The sequence below is a fragment of the Aedes aegypti genome, unplaced genomic scaffold, assembly GCF_002204515.2.
Source record: "Aedes aegypti strain LVP_AGWG unplaced genomic scaffold, AaegL5.0 Primary Assembly AGWG_AaegL5_hic_scaff_4_PBJ_arrow, whole genome shotgun sequence".
NCBI classification, from domain to species: domain Eukaryota; kingdom Metazoa; phylum Arthropoda; class Insecta; order Diptera; family Culicidae; genus Aedes; species Aedes aegypti.
Genome location: NW_018736174.1, coordinates 36,321 through 44,426, shown reverse-complemented (window position 1 = coordinate 44,426; position 8,106 = coordinate 36,321). Strand labels below are relative to the sequence as shown.

The window sequence follows — 8,106 nt, the reverse complement described above, 5'->3', positions numbered from 1 at the left end:
AACCGAGTGTTCGGAATATGAGTCTGTTCGGAATTTGAGACAAAACGGTATAAGCAGCATGCTGAAATTGATTTTTATGTGAAACTAGTGGTCCCGGCAAACTTCGTCTTGCCATCAAGTAGGCTGTTGGAAAACGTCAAGAAACCACCGGTACAAAATGACACCTTAGTCTTCTCTCGTTTTTCCGATTATTCCGGAGACTTTCTAAAACATTTTCCTCGCACGAACACGTCGCATCCCTTGTGGAGTGCAACAGTGATAAACTTGCGTCAATCTGTTGACCCGTTCTCAAGTCATTTCGTGACATACAAACATCACTCCATTTTATTTATATAGATAGATAGATAGATAGATTAAAGAATAAAAATACAGAAAAAGTTTTTGAAAAATGTCTCTTTACTTTTCACTTGCCCCAAAAGTGGGGCAAATGAAAAGTTTATCGTTTTGAATAATAAATTCAAAAACAAACAGTTATATTAACGATTTCTATTACATTTAACATTTATTAGGGCGTCCCAATGAACAAAACATAAGTAAAATGTAAACAAAGACAATTTTGTTCTTGTCACTTGAATTTTCTTCTGTTCAGTTATGTTTGTTGAAAGATTCGACAACATTATAACTGCAACATTTCCAACGTTAGTTCTTACATCATGAGATAGCAACTGCATTTCTGCTGCGTAGAATTTCCACCGCTCGTTATTTGTTTTTAATAAAGTCGGATATGACGTCGGATAACTCTTTGGGAGAAATCAAACGGAATCCTTCAGTATTTAGAATCTGTTTTATGTGGATAGACCTATACCCCATTTTTATGTTTTGAATTAGCTTCACATAATATTTCACGGGATTTCCGTGCGCTGTCTTATGTTGGAACCAGGGATGGGAAATGTACTGTCGTAAACATTTACCACCTCGACATTCACATTTTTCTACACGACCATCAAAATCCAAAGCAAACCATGACCGTTCAAAACAAAAAAATGTCACGGCTCTTCAAAACTGCAATCTTCTTCTTCGCAACGTTTTTTCAAACCCGAATGCGAAATGACTCGAGCACAGTGGTTACACGATTTTTCAGGTTTTCGGGGTTTTGCATTTGGCAGCTATAAAAGTATATTTACCAAGTTGTGTTTCAACTGAAACACCTAAAGTTTCAAAATTTTTAGTTTCACATGACGAAAACAGTTGAGTTTTATGCTCCTATGAATGATGATTGCTACTCCCCCACATGCCCCATCAAGTCGATCATTACGATAAACAAAAAAGTTAGGATTTTTTTTAGTTTGGATCCAGGTTTTAAATAAGTTTCGGTAATAACTGCTATATGCACGTTATTAGCTGTAAAAAAATTAAACAGCTCGTCCTCTTTACCATTCAGAGAACGAGCATTTCAATTTAAAATATTTAAATTATTATTTGGATCCATTAGAAAAACGTAATCCAATAACAATTTGATTTGTAAATTTTACATCTACTTGGACTGCTTCAGTCATAGTGGTGGCTGCATCAATCATTAGATTCAATTGTTCAGTTAGAAAATTAAAATCAGAGGCAGACATATCACTTGAAGTGGGTACATCTGATGATTTTCCATTGGAATTTTCGGTAGACGAAGAAGCGGAGTAGGAGTTACCTGTGGCGGTAGGGTTTTTTCCATTAGATTTGAAACAAGTAGAATGGGTACTCATAGTACGAACAGGGGAGGAGTTCAAATAACCTGCTGCGGCATTCGAAATTGAAAGATTCGAACGACTACCCGACGGATTAAAATTTGTTTGTGAATGAGCATGATTATGATCTTCCTGGTGGGTATGATTCCTAATCAAGCGATCGTTAACTGAAAAATGAGCATTGTTCGATACTCTACCAGGCAAATTCCGGAAACGACCGTTATCGTAACGGATATTATCTTTCATCTGCCTGGCACGAGCCTCAATGACTCTTTTGCGTGAAGGGCAATTCCAAAAATTGGACTTATAATTAGCCCCGCGATTAGAGCATATGAACTTGGTGGTATCTTCCTTCACTGGACAGACGTCCTTAGCGTGAGAAGAACCTCCGCAAATCATGCATTTAGCATGCGACAATTTTTTGTACCATGACCCCACTTTTGGCACCGACGGCACTGAGTGGGGTTCTGGTAATTTCCTCCAGGTTTCTGGAAATGTTCCCATGTCACACGGACATCGAACATTAAGTTTTGGTTTTTCTAAAGCTTTAATATTATTTAGATCTTTTTTGTTAAAGTGAACTAAATAATATTCTAGAGAAAGCCCTTTCCGAACAATGCCAGATTGAGTTCTCATTTTCATAATGATTACTTGGACTGGGGAAAATCCAAGTAAATCTTTTATTCCATTTTTGATCTCTTCAGGTGACTTATAGTCACTTGAGAGACCGTTCCAGACGACTTTGAACAAACGTTCAGTTTTGTCGTCATAAGTAAAAAATTTGTGCTTCTTCTCTTCAAGATGTCTGAGAAGAAGTTCACGATCTTTAAGAGTTTCCGACAAAACGCGTCAGTCTCCTTTCTTTGCGATTTGGAAGGAAACCTTGATTCCCCTAATGGAATTCAAGATCTCCTGCCTAAATCCCCCAAATTCGGAGCCCCTGACCACGATAGGCGGCACTCTTTATTTCCTCACTTGAATCAAAGAGCCTGGGCTAGAGGCTGCTTCGATTTGGTGTTCGGAAAATTTGTCTAGAGCATCGAACTGATTGCTCATTTCGATACAATTATTCATTTCACCCTTGGAAGAAACTTCGCATTCCGGGGAAGCGCCCTTTCTTCCATTCTAGCAACGTGTAGTGACAGTTTTAAAACCCACTTTTTTGGAAGGAAGTAGTGAATTCAGAGATTCACCCTTCCTTTTGTTAGTTGTTCATACCATGTTTAGTTAATAAACGAGCAAGACGTGACCTTCGAGAGGTTTTTTCCCAAGACGGTGTCCAAGAAGGATTACCAACGGGTTCAACAAAAAATCGAAAGCACGGGTCCAAACAAGGATCGTAAAGGGATCAATAGTAGAAAAAAAATAGTACTGAAAAGTACTGTTTTAGTAGCACTGAAAAGTACCGTTTTTAATTTTAGCACTGAAAAGTACTGTTTATGTAGCTGTTCGGGTACGTTATTTATTTTGCAGCAGCTTTTCGGAGCAGCTCAAAAACTGTAATAAAGTTTATTTACATTAGTTTTCAGCTATGACTAAATCTACATTTTACGCCAACTACTCACTCAAATAGTTTTCCTCCTGCCTTACGATATAACTTCCTTCCGGATCCTTTTGCTACTTCCGTTATCTCCTCTTCCTACATATTTAAACATCAATTAATTTATTTTCTCTTATTTTCGTTTCAGGTACTTACAACATCAACCGTACAAAGCAGCGCGATGCTACGGTTACAATTCTTCTTCGACTCTCGTGTGGTACAAGCTGGGTAAGTATATTTTTGCGTTATTTTCTTAACCATAATCTAATTCACTTTTATTTTACTTACAGGTAATCTAGGCGATTATTTTGGCAATAAATTCCATAAATTACACTCCTTGCTTGCTTACACGTATTAATAAACGAAAGAAATATCCAAATCACTCCTCACTTTCTCAAATGCGATCTTTGTTTTTGTTTTTGCAATCTTTTTCTCGCGGTTTGCTTCCGTCCTCCACTCTCGCCAAACTGTCACTTGCGGAGGGTTCGGCTATTATGCCGACAACCGACCACTACTGCCCAGCGGTGTGAACAATCCCCTGCCCGTAACATCCGGTATTTCTTCCGGAAGTTCCGGATTTACCTGCCTCTATCTCCAACACCGCTAGATTCACCACGGCTCGCCGATGTACTTTACCGTCCGCCGTCTTGACGTCCGCTTGGCGAATCCTTCCATCAGCTCCTTGGATGACCTCCTGAATCCTTCCTCGCACCCAGTTCTTCCTGTTCTTCCCTTCGACTACGAACACTAGGTCTCCGACTTTCAGGGGCTTCGTGTCCTCGAGCCACTTTGCACGATGATTCAGCGACGGCTAGTATTCCTTCAGCCATCGTTCCCACATCCGGTTGGCCAAATATACCGATCGCTTGTAGACGTCCGTCAAGGATGCAGCCAGATCCACAGCGTCGTCCAGCAGCATGTCCGCACCTGTCACTGTTCCACGGATGAAATGGTTTGGCGTAATCGCTTCTTCGTCCGCCGCTTCTTGTGGAACGTATGTCAACGGCCGCGTGTTGATCATGTCTTCAGCTTCGGCTAGGCTCGTTGACAGAATTTCGTCCGTAAGTTTCCGTCCATCATCAAGCGCTCGAAGCGCCTCTTTGACGGACCGCACCATCCTCTCCCAGACACCACCCATGTGTGGAGTGCCGGGAGGGTTGAAGTGCCAAGCAGTAACTGTTGAAGTCACCTTTTCAGCGCACTCGATGTTGATCTTCTTGATCGCCTGGATCATCGCAGCACTCGCTCCACGGAAACAGGTAGCATTGTCCGAGAAGATTTGTTCTGGAGCTCCACGTTTGCAGGCGAACCTCCTGATCGCCATTAGGCAGGACTGTGTGCTCAGACTGTGAACCACGTCCAAATGTACGGCTCGCACGGCCATACAAGTAAATACGGCGACCCACCTCTTTTCCTTCCTGCGCCCCACCGTGACTTCAACCGGACCAAGGTAATCTACGCCCACCGAACTGAAAGGACGTAAGTGAGGCGTGGATCGTTGAACCGGAAGTGGTGCCATCATAGGGACGGCCGGTTGGCAGCGGTTTACCTTGCACCAAATGCACTCCTTCGTCGCCTGCCGGATAGCAGAGCGCGCCTTCAAGATCCAGAACTTCTGCCGCAATTCGTTGAACACGGTCTCCCTGTTCGCGTGGCCAAACTTGCTGTGGTAATGCAGGATCAGCTTCTTGGTGATGTCGTGGTTCCCCGGTAGGATGATTGGGAACCTCTTATCGAAGGGCAGCTGCTCATTTTTCTCCAACCTGCCGCGAACTCTCAGGACTCCGTCTTCGTCTAATACCGGTGAGTGCTTGTACAGACAACTGGACCTTTCAAGCTTTTCCGTTGGTTGACCAGGATTCCGCTGAAGATTTTTCGTCAGCGTATTCAACTCCTCCGGGAAACCATCGAACTGAGCCTGCTTCCACAGAATAGTTTCCGCCGACTGCAGCTCCTCTCGTTGAAGTGGCTTCGTTTCAGCCGAATATTCAGCCTTGACCATTCGACGCAGGCGCTCCGTGGCTGGAATAGCCATGATCGGCAACCCGGCTCTTTTACGCTGACAGTTAGAGATGAAGCGCACTACTGTTGCCGCCACACGCAGTAGCTTTATCCAGCTCGACACGGTTTCAGCTTCCACCACCGTATGAAACAGCAGCACTCCTCTCGCTTCCTCTTCCGTTTCTTCAACTGATTCGTTAGACGGCCACTGATCGCTCGGTTGGAACAGAATTGACGGACCCTGAACCCATTCCGAGTCGTTTTGTAGCGGAGGACCCCGGCCCCACTTGGTAAGCACGTCCGCAATGTTCTGCTTCGTTGGCACCCATCTCCAGGCTCGCATCTGGGTCAACTCCAAAATTTCACCCACTCTGAATGCGACGAACTGCTTGTACTTATGTTGGTCCGAGTGCAGCCAGGACAATACAGTACGAGAATCCGTCCAGAGAACTGTGCGGTCGATTTGCAGGGAGTGTGTATTCATGACCGTCTGCCTCATTCGCGCTCCAAGTACGGCGGCCATCAGCTCTAGACGAGGAATTGACTGCCGCTTAAGTGGCGCCACCTTCGCCCGGGACATGACCAAGCTACACTTCACCGCTCCATCAATGACCGATCGTAGATACGCCACGCAGCCGTAGGCGTGCTCGCTCGCATCGGTGAAAATGTGAACCTCGAGAGATTCTATTGAAGACGACGCCGCGTCTCCCAGGTAGCACCGAGGAATCCGCAAGGCTTCCACGTCAGGCAGCAACTCGGTCCACTGTTTCCACAAACGCCAACTTTGCTCGTCGATTTCTTGATCCCAATCGCAGCCGTTTCGCCAGAGATGCTGGATGATCACCTTGCCGTGGATCGTGTACGGCGACAAGAGACCCAGGGGGTCAAAAAGACCCATCACACAGCTCAAGACGATCCGTTTCGACGGACGCACGCCGTCGTACAAGTACCGCTTGATATCCGTTCGGTGTGTAACGGAAAAGGCGAAGACATCTAGGTCCGTATCCCAGAATGAGCCGATGATTGCCTGCGACGGCTGTGACCGGTGGTTTCACCTACGTTGCGTGGGACTATCGACGGCGCCGAAGAAGGACAAGAAATGGTACTGCAAGGCCCCGACTTGCCAAGCCGTGTTCCAGGAGTACCAGAAGCAGAAAAAAATAGCGCGCACCAAAAAACCTGCGGCGGCTACGGGAGATTCCGATAACCACAGTTCTGTGTCGGAACGAAACGCGGTAGCACTACCCGCGCCCGTGCAGGAAAAATTGATAGCGATGGAAGCGGAAAAGAAACGCCTAGAGGAGGAAATGGATGCGGAGCTGCTGCTGCGAGAAAAGGAGATGGAGATGAAAAACGCACTCAAAGCAAGAAGATTGACCCTGGAGCAGAGACTGCGTGAGAAAGAGCTAGCTGAGGAGCGGGCCCTGCGCCAGCGGGAAATTGAAGAGAAGGAGATGCAACTGCAGCAGGAACTGCAGGAAAAAGAAGACCACCTGACCCGCATGAAGGAAATGGAGAAGAAGTACCGTGAGCGGATGTCTGCCGTCGACAAGCGGCTGCAGAAAGCGGAAATCGTCGACAAGAAAGGAAAGAAGCATCCATCGGAAGCGATCGCAAAGCGAGAGGGAGTTCCTGGTCCATCTCAACCGTCGCTTGTTCGCAAACTGACGCAAGCGAACCTGAAGCTTCTCGCGGAACAGGGAGACGACACCAGCGACGAAGAGGAGGACGAAGAAGAAGATGAAGATAAAAGCAGCTCGACCAGCTCCGGTGGGGACTCATCGACGAGTAAGAAGAACGGAACGGAGATCGACAGTGCGTCTCAGCAAGGACAGCCGCGTATTGGGCCAACAAGGGCTCAACTAGCCGCGCGGAATGGGCTGACGAGGAAGCTTCCGGTCTTCTCAGGTAAGCCAGAAGAGTGGCCGTTTATTTACATTAGTTTTCAGCTATGACTTAATCTACATTTTACGCCAACTACTCACTCAAATAGTTTTCCTCCTGCCTTACGATATAACTTCCTTCCGGATCCTTTTGCTACTTCCGTTATCTCCTCTTCCTACATATTTAAACATCAATTAATTTATTTTCTCTTATTTTCGTTTCAGGTACTTACAACATCAACCGTACAAAGCAGCGCGATGCTACGGTTACAATTCTTCTTCGACTCTCGTGTGGTACAAGCTGGGTAAGTATATTTTTGCGTTATTTTCTTAACCATAATCTAATTCACTTTTATTTTACTTACAGGTAATCTAGGCGATTATTTTGGCAATAAATTCCATAAATTACACTCCTTGCTTGCTTACACGTATTAATAAACGAAAGAAATATCCAAATCACTCCTCACTTTCTCAAATGCGATCTTTGTTTTTGTTTTTGCAATCTTTTTCTCGCGGTTTGCTTCCGTCCTCCACTCTCGCCAAACTGTCACTTGCGGAGGGTTCGGCTATTATGCCGACAACCGACCACTACTGCCCAGCGGTGTGAACAGTAGCATTGAAAAGTACTGTTTTATTGCGTTAGGTAGTTTTTAAGAAAACTTCCAAGAGCAGAGAGAATTCGTGTACGCACATAGCGATGGGCGATTTTGAATCGATGTTCCAAAAATCGATTTTTTCGTTCCGATTAATCGATTTTTTGAATCGATGTTAAGAGCACTCAAAATCAAGTGAATCGATTTTCTTCATTCGATTTTTTGTTTCGATTCAAAAGAATGAAATTGATTAGAATTTTTAAAGAGTTGATGAACTGTTAATCTTATTTTGAATCAGACTTGAATTGTTTAATGTATAATTTTTAATCTCCAACGTAATTCAATTGAAAGTATTCAAAAAAACATATAAAATTGCTTTTGGTCTTATTTTGAGACCTTGGTTTTGTAAATTTTCC

The 8,106-nt window shown here is 44.5% G+C and overlaps 2 long non-coding RNA genes across 2 annotated transcripts; both read left to right on the top strand.

Annotated features, from left to right (window-relative positions):
- Positions 1 to 3,310: 3,310 nt before the first annotated feature.
- LOC110681166 lies at positions 3,311 to 3,592 on the top strand. Its single transcript, XR_002503115.1, has 2 exons — positions 3,311 to 3,441; positions 3,504 to 3,592. It is a non-coding gene; the product is annotated as an uncharacterized LOC110681166 (long non-coding RNA).
- Positions 3,593 to 7,262: 3,670 nt separating this feature from the next.
- Positions 7,263 to 7,553, top strand: LOC110681167. Its single transcript, XR_002503116.1, has 2 exons — positions 7,263 to 7,402; positions 7,465 to 7,553. It is a non-coding gene; the product is annotated as an uncharacterized LOC110681167 (long non-coding RNA).
- The last annotated feature ends 553 nt before the right edge of the window (positions 7,554 to 8,106 follow it).